The following is a 15,396-nucleotide window of genomic DNA, read 5'->3' on the forward strand; positions in this document are numbered from 1 at the left end:
AACAGAAATGAAACTTAAACCAACTAACCGGATTGGAATAACGACGAACTCGAACGGAAACAAATCTGCTCGGAAACAATTATCGCACCAAAATAACTCGACGACGAAGACAACCAACGAAGAAGCAGCTGAACGTAGCAATGGCGTGCTACTGGCTGGACAGAGCAGCAGCAGCGACGCTGCTGGAGCAGCCATGGACGACGGGCAGCAGCAGTGATGACACAGTAGGGTCGTTTGGTCAAAGACGATAAAGAAGAAGCAAGGTGACGGGCTGGCTTGGTGGATCTGGGTCTCGACGAAGGTTTTCCGGCGACGTGACGACGACGAAGAAGGTGAAGCCTGGCAGCTCGCGCGATGGCTGCTAGAGCTTGACGAAGAAGAAAAGGCAGCAGCCATGGCGGATTGGGGTTCGAGGGGTGTTGATGACGAGGGTTGTGTATGTGTGTACGTGTTGTGTATGTGTTGTTGTGTGTGTGTGTTGCTGTGTGTGTGTGTGTGTTGCTGTGGGGGGCAGCCATGGTTGGCTAAGGTTTGGAGTTTGGAGAAGAAGAGAGGGGGGAAGCGGGTAGTGTTTGTTAGGTTTAGGGTTAGGAAAATGCAAGAAAAATGAAGAAAGGGGTTGGGTCTTTGGGGTTATGGACTGGGTCGAGTCGACCCGGTGGCATTTTATTTGATTTGGGTCATTGTTGATTTGAATTAGAAAGTGGCCCAATCCGATTTTCCTTATATTTTTTGCTCTCTTTTCTTTTACTTATTAATAAAACTAAAATGCTAAAATTAAATTATAAAAACCAAAATTATCTTAAAATACTTAATTAACTCCTAATAATAATTATCACACAATTAAATATCGATTAACGATAAAATCACACAATTTGGACATTAAATGCTAAAAATGCAACATACATTATTTTTATGATTTTTTCATTTTGTAAAACAAACTATATTAAATATCAAATGCAAATGCGACATATTTTTATATTTTTTTTTATTAATTTAACACATTAACACGCACAGGCAAAAATACAAATAATTATCAAAAAAATGTCACGAAAATTCCAAAAATTGCACACAAAGGAAAATTGTTTTATTTTGAATTTTTTTTGGGAGTAATTCTCATACATGGCAAAAATCACATGCTTACACTCTCTATAGAGCTTATGACTCAATATTACTGGGTTTTGGGATTTGTGTGACTGTTGTATTCCGCTTTCGATTAATGTTTTAGCACTTTCAGCTTTCTTAATATTTAAGTCATTGTTTGATTCTGTTGATCTGTCTATGTGATAGTTTACCTAGTCCTAGAAATTAGGTACCATCACGATCCTCAAGGTGGGATTTTGGATTATGACAAGTTGGTATCAGAGCTCTAAGTTTATAAAATCTACGAGTCATAAGCAAGTCTAGTAGAGCCTTGAATATTAGTACGAAGACCTCTGTACTTATCTTCGGGAGGCTAAAGAACTATTAGGAAATTCTACTTCTTTCATTCCTTGTTGTGCAAATTTGTTGATTTCGAAATCTGAGCCTTTGTCTTTCTATTATCTCAGAGATGGTGAGGACATGAGCTTCAGTTACTAATAATGTTGTCCCCAGTACCGGTGTTACTAGAGGGCAGGGCAAAGGCTGAGGCAGACGAGGAAACACATGTTGCAGCAAAGGGCCATGCTAGAGCTGCAGTTGAGGAGCCACCAGTAGCTCCGGCTAGGGAGCATGAACTCGAGGCGCATGTCGCTACCCCTTTGCTTTAGGAGACTTTAGCAATTGATCCTAGTTACACAAGCTAATTCTCAGGCTAGCGGAAGAGCTTAGACTGTCGCTGCCCGTACTCAATAGCAACGGGCTCATGTTGATCAGGCTCTGGGTGCTATAGCGGTTTAGCCTGAGGTCAGGCCAGTAGTGTTAGAGGAGGAGCAGAAGAGGCTAGAGAGGTTCAAGAAGTATTTTCCTCCCGCTTTCAATGGTGCAGCTTCTCAGGATGCACGAAAGTTTTTGGACCAGCGTTACCATATTTTACGCACTATGGGCATAGTGGAGGTGAGTGGGTCAACCTTACCACTTTCTAGTTGACGGGGTCAGCATATAGATGGTGGAAAGCTTACGAGGAGAGTAGGTTATCTGGAGCAACGCCATTTACTTAGGATCAATTTACTGATCTATTTTTGAGGGAATTTATTCCATAGACCCACATGGATGTGTTGCACGCCGAGTTTGAGTAGTTGCGTCTGAGGACTATGACTGTGTCCTTGCATGCTATGAGGTTCAGTGAGCTATCTCTTCATGCACCTACTTTGGTTTCCATTGTTAGAGAGAGAGTCTGCAGATTCATTGAGGGACTTAGGTATGGCCTTAGATTTGGCATGGCACAAGAGTTTGAGACTCATACTCCATTTTAGCAGTTTGTGAAGATCGCTGGGAGTTTGGAAAGTATCCGTGATCAAGAGAGAAAGGATAGGCACGCAAATAGGCCTCATAATTTTGGATGTTTTAGTGGTACCCGCTCAGTAGTATCAACTCTCCATGGCAGAGGCTTCGTCAGTCTACTAGTTCAGTCTGCACTTCAGGTTACTCAGAGTGCTCTAGCTATTCAAGGACCCAAAGTACTCATTTCGAACAGCCATCTTCCAGTGCATCTTATAGAGGGTGTCCTAGAGGGGGAGGCCAGGCCCGTAGGATTGAGGCTGTTGTATCAAATGCTGTCATAACACATATTTTTCTAGTTTGTTATAGAGATGCATCAGTTTTGTTTGATCCAGGTTCCACTTATTCGTATGTGTCATCCTATTTTGCTTTATATTTGGATATGTCTCGTGATTCATTGTGTACTCATGTTTATGTGTCTACCTATGCCTGTTGGAGATTCTATTATGGTAGATCGTGTCTATTGTTCCAATTTGGTCAATATCGGGGGTTACAAGACTAGGGTGGACCTTTTGTTACTCAATAAGGTGGATTTTGATGTAATTTTGGATATTGATTGGTTGTCACCCTATCACGTTATTCTTAAATATCATGCTAAGACCATGACATTGGCTATATCGGGGTTGGAATGAAGAGGTTCATTGGGACATGATCCTAGTAGGGTGGTGTCTTTTTTGAAGGAACAACGGATGGTTAAGAAGGGGTGCTTAAAATATTTGGCCTTCTTTGAGGGATATTAGTGTTGATACTCCTATCGTTGAGTCAGTTCCGGTAGTGAGAGAGTTACCAGATGTATTTCCAACAGACCTACCGAGCATGCCATCCAATAGGGATATTGATTTTGGTATTAACTTGGTGTCGGTCACTTAGCCCATCTCTACTCCACCATATCGCATGGCACAAATGGAATTGAAGAAATTAAAGGAACAACTTCATGAGTTGCTTGATAAGGATTTCATCAGACCAAATATTTCACCTTGGGGTGCTCCAGTTCTATTTGTGAAGAAGAAAGATAACATAAGGATGTGTATTGAGTACATGCCAGCAGAACAAGGTTACAGACAAGAACAAGTACCCACTACCACATATTGATTATTTGTTTAACCAGCTTCAGGGTGCTAGGGTATTCTCGAAGATTGACTTGAGATTGAGGAACCGTAAGTTGAAGATTCGGACTTCAGATATTCCAAAGTCGGCTTTCAGGACCCGCGATGACCATTATGAGTTTTTGATGATGGCTTTTGGGCTGACCAATGCCTCAGCAGCCTTTATACTCTTGATGAACAACATGTTCCAGACATATCTTGATTTTTTCATCATCGTGTTCATTGATGATATAGTGGTTCTCATAGCTGGGAGGATCATGAGCATCGCTTAAGGATCGTGCTCTAGACTTTGAGGGAGAAGAATCTATATGTCAAATTCCCCAAGTGCGAGTGTTGGCTTAATTCAGTGGTATTCTTGGGACACTTGGTGTCCAGTGAGGGGATTAAGGTGGATCCGAAGTAGGTGGAGGCAGTCAAGAGTTAGCACCGACCTTCTACCACTATTGAGATCTAAAGTTTTCTAGGCTAAGTTGGGTATTATTGCCAAATTGTGGAGGGTTTTTCATCTATCGCAGCTCCTTTGACTAGATTGACTCATAAGGGTGCCCCATTTAGGTGGTCTAACGAGTGTAAGAAGAGCTTCAAAAGCTCAATACTGCCATTACTACAACTCTAGTTTTGGTTTTGCCTTCAGCATCGGGTTCTTATACAATTTATTTTTATGCTTCACGGATTGACAATGGGGTGTGTTGATGCAGTAGGATAGAGTGGTCGCATATTCTTTGCGTCAGTTGAATCCCCATGAGAAGAACTATCAGTACATAATTTGGAGTTGGTAGCCATTATTCATGCATTGATGATTCGGAGCCACTATCTTTACGACGTGTCATGTGAGGTGGTCACATGTCATAGGAGTCTACAACACTTATTCAAGCAAAAGGATCAGAACCTGAGGCGACATAGGTGCTTAGAGCTGCTAAAGGACTATGGTATTACCATTCTTTATTATCTTGGAAAGGTGAATGTGGTGGACGATGCTTTAGTTATGACTACCAACTCTTTAAAGTAGTTGGCTCGGATTTATCTTAGTGACACTATTTGTTTTCATAGTGTGCTGGTATCTATCATCTCAGATCGAGGCACGCGGTTCACATTATATTTTTGGAGAGTCGTGCTGCGTGAGTTAGGCACACAGATCGAGCTGAGTACATCATTTCATCCACAGATAGACAGGCAGTCCGAGCGCACTCTTCAAATTTTGGAGGACATGTTACGTGCGTGCGTTATTAATTTTGGGGGTTCATAGGATCAGTTTCTACCACTATGAGAGTTCTCCTACAACAACAACTATAAGCCGAGCATCCAATAGCTCCATACGAGGTCTTATATGGGAGGCAATGTCATTCTCTGGTTGGTTAGTTTGAGCCTGGAGAGGCTAGGTTATTGGGCACTAATTTGGTTAGTGATGCTTTGGAGAAGGTGAAATTGATTCAGGATCGGCTTCATACAACGCAGTCCGAGCAGAAGAGTTATGCTAATAGGAGGGCTCGTCATATGGCATTCACGGGGGGTGAGAGGGTTCTGCTCAGAGTTTCACCCATGAAGGGTGTGATGAGGTTTGGGAAGAAGGGGAAAGTTTAGCCCTCGGTATATTAGTCCTTTTGAGTTTCTTGAGAGAATGGGTGAGGTGGCCTACAGATTTGCATTGTGACCCAGTTTATAAAGATTTCACCTGGTATTCCATATTTCCATGCTCTAAAAGTATTATAGCGATGTATCACATGTGTTAGGTTTCAGCTGGTACAATTGGACAATTATTTGACCTTTATTGAGGAGTCAGTGGATATTTTGGACAGGCAGGTCCGGAAGTTGAGGTCAAAAAACATTACATTGGTGAAGGTTTAATGGAGAGGTCAAGTCGAGGAGGCTACTTGAGAGACCGAGAATGATATGCGGAGGCATTATCTTATCTTTTTGGCACTTCAGGCATGTCTCTATACTCGTTCGAGGACGAACGCTTGTTTATGAAGGGGAGACAGTAAAGACCTAACCAGTCGTTTCGTATATTTAAGTCTCGTATCCTTTTTTGAAGCTTCCCGTATGTGAATTTTTCATTTTATGACTTGCAAGGATGGTTGGTTTTGTTTTGGGGAGGTCTTGGATTGATTTGGATCAATTTGTTCTTAGATGGAAGCTTAAGTTGGAAATATTGATCGAGGTTTGATATTTGTGAAAATGACCCTAAAATAGTGTTTTGATGGTTCCAATAGGTTTGTATGGTGATTTTAGACTTAGGCGTATGCCCGAAATTGGATTCGGAGGTTCCTAAGTTATTTTTACTTATTTAATCAAAAGTTGACAATTTGAAGGTTTAGAAATTTTCTAAATTTGACCATGGTTTGACTTTTTGGCTATCGGGTTTGGATTTTTGTTTCTCGACTTAGAACAGGTCTGTTTTTTCATTTGGAACTTGTCAGCAAAGTTCGGCGTCATTCCGAGTTGGTTAGATAAGAATAGGACGCTTGGTGTGATTTTAGTGATTCTTGAGTTTTATTGTGAATTCTATGTGTTTTGGTGTCTGATTCATGGCTCAGGATGTTATTTTGGTATTTTTAAGGCGCGATTAAGTTCGTATAATATTTTTTTACTTGTGTGGATGTTTGGAGTGGAGTCTTGGTGGCTCAGGTGAGTTTTAGATGTGTTTCGGATTGGATTGGACTTGAATCACAGCTATTGGTGTATTGGTGCAGTATTTATTACAAATGCGAGCATCAGTTTGCATTTGCGAGAACCGCATTTGCAAAATGTATATCGCATTTTCGAAGGGGATATTGGGTTGGCAGGCTTCACATTTGCTCGAGTAACACACCTCCATCAAGTTCCTTGCTCGAGTTGCCCCTAATGTACTCCTCTCAAGTCATAACTAATCCGCCAATGTTACGAAATCTAGAAATTATAAAAACACATGACCATGTGACCTAATCATCGACCGTTGGCTCCCCACTTATCTTTAACCCACAATCACATAACCCAAGAACCCACAATAACTTCTCCTTCTCAGTTACCACGATCTCGCACAATTGCCCAGCTGAATTCTCGTAAGCTCATGTTGCATAAATAATGGCATAACCCGAATTGTCAGCCCCAATATACACTCAACTTCATGACGGTCGTGCCATCTTCCTCAGACGATCCAGGCCCACATTGCAGTATATGCCTCCCGTTGGATAGAAGGTAAAACTTTTCATGGGAACTTCATCAGAAATCATGCAACCCCTGATGTAACATAGGGGATAGTCCACCTGTGTAGCCTCATATCTATATATTCCAATGACATTTCCATGGTTATAACCACTATGAAATCAGCCAATCCTCCGAAGTCCACACTCGCCTACTAGCTGTAAGAGTTCGTCCATTCCATTTAACATCAACTTAAGGTGCAACAATATGTGTAAAACTCAAAGTCATATTGCATCCCAAAACGATATTCAAGCATTCACTTTCCTCTACATTCCAAGCAAACTCTTCTCATCACATTCGAACTTCCTAAGTATATAAACCACCTCAAGGATCATCTCCCTCGAACCATCAACGCAAGGAACACCGATTCGACCCTAAAGTTGCAATACACTGTCATCTCCAATAAGGTACCACTTTGCAAAACCTAACCCCAAAGAAAACAAATTAAGACCATCATACCGACAAACCTTAATGTGTTCAAACGAGGACGATGACACCACAACACAAACAAGAATTCCACTATGTTCGGAGATATCAAATCTCGCTACTCCGTCAACCCAAGCTTGAACATCCATAGCTCAATTGACTCTCCTGTGCTAAAATTAAATACTGAATCTTCTAGTCACAAACCGAATAATCCTCCTTCTGAAGCATTCACTACCACAACACATAAGTAAAAAACCTACCATTTACACCAACACTGCGTGATAACAAATAGAAAATATCACAATACACCATGAATAGCCCTGAACTCGTGGGCAACACCAAAACTAGAATGAAACGACTGAACACCCCTCCACAAGGTGATGATAGTAGCCTACCCGCATACGTAGGGAAAAGTATCCTGTACCACATCTGTAGCATCTCCACAACTCGTCGGTGCCTAACTGATATCGATTGCTCGACATCGTGTACGCATGAGTAGGAAGGAACTGAAGACATAAGCTTCAACTGAAATTAAATTGCACGATAAGGAATAGAGAGAGGGAAGTTCTCGTAACCGCCTCAAAGCCTCTCGAAGATATGTACATATATCTTTGTACCGATCCGTAAGACTCTACTAGACTTGCTCATGACTTGTAAGACCTAAGTGAACCTAGTGCTCTGATACCAAACTGTCACGACCTAGTACCCACAATAGACTGTGATGGAGCCCAAACGATACCATTAGGCAAGCAAACAATTTAATCAACATGATAATCGGCGGTTCATAACACATTTTAAAACAATGGTAAAATAAATCAAGCAATATTTGATATGTTTTTATAAAAAATACAAACATTATCTGTTATGCCCCGTAGTATTACATTGATGTTATGCTCTGCAATAATATATTACGATGATGTTACCCTTTGTAGTAATATATTATGATGATGTTATGCCTTGCAGTATTACATTACGATGATGTTACACTTCGCAGTATTAAGTTATGACAGTATTGCACCCAGCAGTATTACATTACGGTGATGTTACGCTTTGCAGTATCAAGTTACGACAGTGTTGCACCCGGCAATATTATATTACGATGAGGTCACGCTTTGTAGTATTAAGTTACGACGGTGTTGCACCCTGTAATATTGTACGTTAAATTTGTCATAAGGTAATTGACATCGGTCCAAGTAAAAGATTATTTGGAGATTATAAGGATTATTGTATTTCACAAGTGATTAGTAAAGGTGAAAGGGAGAGCGAGTCAAAGAAAATGAATTTTCATCCAAGTTTGGCATGTTAGGATATAATACGGCTCGAGCTAAAATACTCGGTATTTATGGACTAGTACCATACAGGGTACAACATGACCATAATAGTAAGGTGTATAAGGTATGTGAAAAGTGGGTAATATTTCAAGTAAGTGGGAATAATTTACAATTTTGCGAGTAATTCATTAATTACCGGAAAACGGGACATTACCCAATTAATTGGAGATATATTTGGATAAGATTAATCCTCCCCCTACAAAAACGTGGCAGCCAAATATGTGTAACCTAATGAATACTAATTTCACATGAAATGTGGCAATAATATGAAGGGATTAGTGGCCAACTAAGCTATCAAAGTGGGGCCCACTCACTTTAAAAAAAAAGGACCATCTTCCAACACTATTAAAGAAAATTAACTATGTCCAACATAAAAGGTTACAATGTCCTTAAATATAAGACTTTCTACAAGTTTACAAGTCCAAAAATGTGAGTCTTTGAGAGTTTACAAAGTCCTAAATGTGAGAGTCTTTGAAAATCCAAAACGTGAGACTCTCTGGAATATTGCAATATCCAAACGTGAAGTTCTCTGAAATGCTACAAGGTCCAACATGAAATGCTAATTCAAAGAAAGCCCAGTACAAACTTTCTCAAGGATAACATACAGATTTATTTTTCTACTTCGATCCGCCGTTACGTGTTTTCGCAAAAGAGAATTAGTTCGGGTATGTTAAGGTCATCCCTTCTTTCTTTTGGTATGATCCATACGATATAAATAAAACGTGCAAATGCACAATTTCCATACATGACACTATTCATAAAAATATTGGAGATGCTTATATTATTGATTCCTCATGTGTCATATTATTCTATCGTTTGTTCATGGGTCTCAGAAAAATACGAAAGTTGAAAAGAGTTTACTTTATGATATTACTCAAAGGCAAAATGATCTTATGACATTCCAAAAGATTTTATTAACGTACTTTCATGCATTGCATTCATGTACATTAACTCGTGATCATATGACATTATATACGCGTATATATATATATGTATGTATATATATATATATATATATATATATATATATATATATATATATATGGGATATGGGATATGGGAAAGGTTATGGTGTTATATATGCACCACTACCTGATCAGCTGGTATACGTTGATGATTTTGCCCACAGTGGCCGATATGATATGATGGGATGCCCTTAGAGGCTGATGATGTTATGAAACATGTACCTATGCACGACATGACATTCATACGCATATGCATGACGCTAAAAGTATTTCATGATTTATAGAGTTATCCAGACTTACAGGTTGAGTCGATTACTCTATATTTCTTCCATGTCTGTTATGTACTTATTTATATGCCTTACATACTCGGTATATTTTTCATACTGACGTCCCTTTTCCCTGGGGATGCTGCGTTATATGCTGGCAGGTCCCGATAGACAGGTCGAGAGCCCTCCAAGTAGGCTATCAGCTCAGCGGAAGATGTTGGTGAGCTCCATTTTGCTTCGGAGTTGCTTGTTTGGTTGGCATGATTTAGACGTGCATTGTTTGGTATGGCGGGACTCTGTCCCGACCTTTATGACATTTATGTACTCTTAGAGGCTTGTAGACATATGTCGTGTACGTGAAAGATTATACGGCATTGTCGGCCTATGTTTTGAGTTATAAATGATCATGTTGGCTTATTAGGCCCGTATGTCACGCGTATATGATGATGTAATAAGAAAGATACATCACATTGGTACTCAGTTGAGTAAGGTACCGGGTGCCCATCGCGACCCATCGGTTTAGGTCGTGACAAAAGTGGTATCAGAACAGTTCTGTCCTTGGGAGTCTACAAGCCATGTCTAGTAGAGTCTTGTTTATGGGTGTGTTGTGAACCGCATTATTAGCAGGAGGCTTCAGGGCATTTAGGATGGTCAGTCTTTCTTCTTACTCTAGATAGTGTGGTAGACCTCACTTATAATTATTTAAATTTCAAAATTCTTTTTTTATTCATAATAAGACGATACCTATATCCGGAAAGAAGGACTGGAAAGAGAGATAGTTGTGGAAGAGCTGAGTCAGAGAAATTAGATTTTTGTAAGATGCCTAGGACAAGTAAATGTAAGATCCTTAGCAGATCATGGGTGTACTAAAATATGCAAGCTTCTGGATAAGAAGCCTTAAGGCAAGAATGTCTATCCATCTTTATGGTAAAAGACAATGAGAGATTAAGAAGATAAATACAAGTTTCAACAAGAAAAAGAAGCAAGACAAAGAAGGCTGTCACACCTCCTTTTTACTACCCCAGGAGGGTATAAGGGAGCTTTTTCCAATTTAAGTGACAATCAAAACGGGATTATTTATTAGATTCAGAGTCACCACTTGGGATAATTTATGGTGTCCCAAGTCACCGGTTTAGAATCCCGAATCGAGGAAATTTGACTCTGTATTAATGTCTGCGAAACACAGAAATCTGGGTAAGGAATTCTGTTAACCCGAGAGAAGGTGTTAGGCACTCCCGAGTTCTGTGGTTCTAGCACGATCGCTTTGATCATACTTGGCTTATTTAAGTTGTTTGATTACTGATTTTAGAACCTATATGCATTTGCCTCTTTTAATTAGGAAATTATCTTGAAACAGGTCACGCGTACGTGCACCCATTTGTTTGGCGCGTCAAAAATCATGTCACACAAACGTGTCCACAATTAATAATGCTTTATTATTATTATTAAGAAAATTTAGTTGAAGTTGCGCGAACGCATACTCCGATTTTGTTTTTTAGAATCGTAATTATGTCACGCGAACGTGTCAACAATCAGGATGATAGATTTAATGCACGCCTAAAGCAAGCTACAATGTTTGTTTACTATATGGGTATTTTTGGTTTGGATCAATTTACCTGTTTCAAAACATATCTCATATCACAATCAGAATTAGTGTCTTGTTAATGTCCAAAAGATATTGAGCAAATAAAATCATCACTTCATTGAATTGATCATATTTTAAACATTTCTCTAAGAATAAATTTCCAAAATAATTCAAACCAAACAGGCCAAAAAACAGTACACTTTCTTACTTGCCCACATATTTTCCTAGCGAAAAGATTAATTTCTACAAATTATTCACTAATCAAATTTAGAATCTTCATCAAAACCAAAAAGGAATATCACAATACAAAAGCATAATATAGTAGAGACCAATAGTACATATTTATTAAGGAACTAAGAAAATAAAACAAGATTCCAAACAAAAACATATCCAAACAAACAAAACCAAAGAGTTCATTAATTTAAACATAACCATGGAATCAAACAATCCTTTAAATCTTTATTTGCACATTCAAAGGGAGCTCCAAGCGGATTTTGACATACCTAGTAGCAGCAAATAGATCTTAGATCTGAAAAAAATAGCCACGGATGAAATAGAACCCTACACAACAGTCCTCCCTTCAGCTTTCAAACAAACCCAAGACCAAGCAATGAAATGAAAATCAGAGTCAAGGAAGATGACAGAAGCAATTTGCGATTTTTTTCCAGTTTTCTTAGATCTCGGAATTTCTTTCCAACTTTTCCTCATCAGTTTTTATGTGTATCTGCGTGCGTATTATGGATGAGAGATTGAAGGAATTTGTTTTGAGATGATGGATAGGAAAAGAAGAAAAGGCAAACTAGGGGGAAGGGTCTGTTCGTGAGCGAGGCATCGGAGTGGTGGTCAAGGTGGTCGACGGCTGGCTTGGTGGTGAAGAGGATGGGTGTCATTGGATATTGGAGATGGAGGAGAGCGTTCTGTTCTTGTTCTTTGCGGCTGATTTTAAGCTTTTTGCTACTAGTGTCTTTTTGCCGGATTTCGGCTGTGAGGCGATGACAGTAACGATGGAGAGGAGATGGATTTCAGGCGGGCTTAGTGGTTGTTGCTGCTTGTTTTTGGAGAGGAGGGGTCGTTGGAAGGTTGAAGAAGAAGCAGAACGGTGGGGGTGGGGGGGGGTATTCTCGTGTGTTCAAACGTTTAAGAAGCTGATGCTCATACTTGGGAATTTTTCGATCTTTGTTGAAGAAGAATCGATGTTCAGGTTCAGGGAGGGGATGGCAGTTTCTGATGTTGAACGGCGCTGATTCTTAGGGTCTAGGTCTGTGTAGGTCTAGGGATTTTTATACTTGGTTTAGGTTATATAGAAAGGTTTTTAGGTTAAGGGGGTATGGGTTTGGTATTATTGGGCCTTGAAATTGGGCCAAAGACTAAAAAAACTACAAAATTCATAAAGACGGGATAAACCAACCCAAAACTAATTTCTCCTTCTAAAATTATATACAATTTATAATATAAAAATATAGAACTAATTCTAATTGATTAAACTAAACTATATAAAAACTATTTTTGTGTTTTCAAGATTATATAAAAATAAAAAAATAAGGTACTATTTTGTATATTTTTTATTTAAATTTATGAAAGATACGCAAACTAAAATATTTTTGTAATTTTCATTTTTTGTGACAAAATAAAGTAAAAGAGTAAAAATTAGTTGAAATACCTATATTAGACCTAAACTAAGTATTTAAACGCTAAAATATGTAAAATCTTGGGGAGGGTCAAAAATCACATCTCTAGAGGTACGAGGCGCCCAATTATTGAAGATTGACGGCGTTTATAATTGAGGCAGAGGAATATAAGCTATTGAGTTATATTCAATAGTAACAGATGTATATACAATTGGTCGCACCCATTCCAGATATACCTATGGGGGTTAACAGAAGTAGTATAAGAAGATATGATAGATGAATTGTTTGCGTCAGTTGACATTTCTGAAGGATATTGCAAATGTGCTAATGGATCTCTTTATGAGACACCTAGATGGTGCACTCTAAAATAATACAGCTAGATATGAGTACTACAAAGATATGCACTGGAAGCCTTAAAGGGATAAATATTACCTTAGTATGGCTCCCATTCCTAGTAGAACGAGAATGCTTCGCAATCCGAAGGGCCAAGGGATGGAGCAAGGGGAGCCAAAAGCAAACGAATATTTTGTTCAAGTTTTCAAACTAAAGCAATAGACCTAGATGATTAGCGGGAAATAAGAAGAGAGTTAATGAAGCATTATGAGTAAGATGTGATACATGGATGACAAAGGTAGGTCAAAAAAATGATGACAGTATTACAGAGTCTACAGTCAAGTGAAGGAAAAGACGAAAGATGACAGGCCTTGAGAAAAAGAAAATAAAATAAAATATAGGCCATAAAGTCATATCCTCATTTCAAGAAATAAGTTTGGAACTCTAACGTGATTAACAGAAGGAAAAGTTAGACCCCAGATTAATAGAAATCAATATGGACTGGTAAACAAGATGAACTAAACATGAATTAGGAACTGAGTGATTTGATAATAGTCAGCATCATGAGAATTTCAGATTTGCGTTCTAGCAATAATAGAATGGACAACAGAAGAAGATCCATGATGAATTCAAAGGATGGTCATTCAGAAAAATGCTTCTCTAAAGCAAGCAATGTGAGCAAAGTAAGCTTAAGGGACTATATGTGCCACTTACACTAAGTGCCACCATTGCGATTGAAGAATTTTGTTATCCTTGGTACATAAGGATTACCGCAAGGCAAGTAAGCGTCATTAATGATGCGAAAGGACGCCAAAGATGGAGAGGAAAAACATCTATACGCAGGTTGTCGTAGCTCCAAGTCTTAGTACTCCCCTAAAGGGGGAATATGGAATGATAAAGGAAGAATGCGATAAAAATGAGAAAGGGATGAGATTGCACTTATCTGAATCCTACAGTTATGCTATGATTCCATAACGTTACGTAAGCACGATGTCAGAAAAATGAAGTAAGGTTTCTTGCCCAGAAGGCTATTGATAAATAAGGAGCCAGTGCAAGAGGTAAGTTAGACAAAGAAAATAACCTGAGAAAGATTACACAGAATATGGATATGAGAATGGGCCGACGAGTAATTAGTAGTTGATTCATGAAGAGCCTAGTCATGACTAGACAAGAAGTTACGGAAAATTCAACAGATCATGCAAGATGAATGTAGTAAACCCCAACATGGAGAATTCAGCCTCGCAGTAATGTCATTATAATACTTGGGATATATTCAAACTGGAGTTGGAGTAGTTAAAGGTTCCGTATGAGTGTTACGGGGATAAAAGAAAGTGACACTGGGAAGGCAATCAAAATGTCAGCTCAGAAGCAACCCTATAAGCACAAGGGCACGGAGGTAAGTAACTACGGATAATTATGGGCAAGAACATCAAAAGGTCTGTAATAAGCTCACAACTTTACGAGGGTCAAGGGTTCTTCTTAAGTACTACAACAAAAGACCAGCTGAGGAAATAAGGAAGAAGGCTTCAACTTAAATACAATGACCTACAGAGGAAATGGTCGTGTAATAATAGTCTCACAACAACATTGTAAGCACTCCAAAGGAAAGTGGAACCTACCATGACTAATGAACGAGAAGTAAAATTAAAAGTAATATTCGAGATCGTATGAGTTGCATAAAAACTCTGGCATGTATGAGCACTAAGATGAGCTAAGTATGGACGCAACAAGGGGCAGAAAGACTAGAAAAAGTAATAGCTTACGTTGAAAGAAAGCTAAAATGGAACGAAAGAAATTATTCGATCAATGATCCAAAGTTGGTTACGTTATGAACTCACTTAAGGGTTCAGAGTTTTATACATGTAGCATATACAGCCATAGAAGATTCTGGTATACGTTAAAAGAAAGAATTGAGTCAGGTCATAAATGAAGGATTAAATTATTAAAGGGTTGTATCATGCATATTTCTCAAGCCCATAACTAATACCATGAACCACAGATCGGAAGATAGATTAAGCCTACATAAAGGTTGATCAGAGTGAAGAAGAAACTAAAGAGTGACATCAACTAAGTAAATAAAGAGTCTGATTACTTGACCCGGAATATTATGGACCTAGTGATAGAGAACATTGCATGATCACTCTTAATATCAGAG

This window comes from Nicotiana sylvestris, chromosome 11 (genome assembly GCF_000393655.2).
Source record: "Nicotiana sylvestris chromosome 11, ASM39365v2, whole genome shotgun sequence".
In the NCBI taxonomy this organism is placed as follows: Eukaryota; Viridiplantae; Streptophyta; class Magnoliopsida; order Solanales; family Solanaceae; genus Nicotiana; species Nicotiana sylvestris.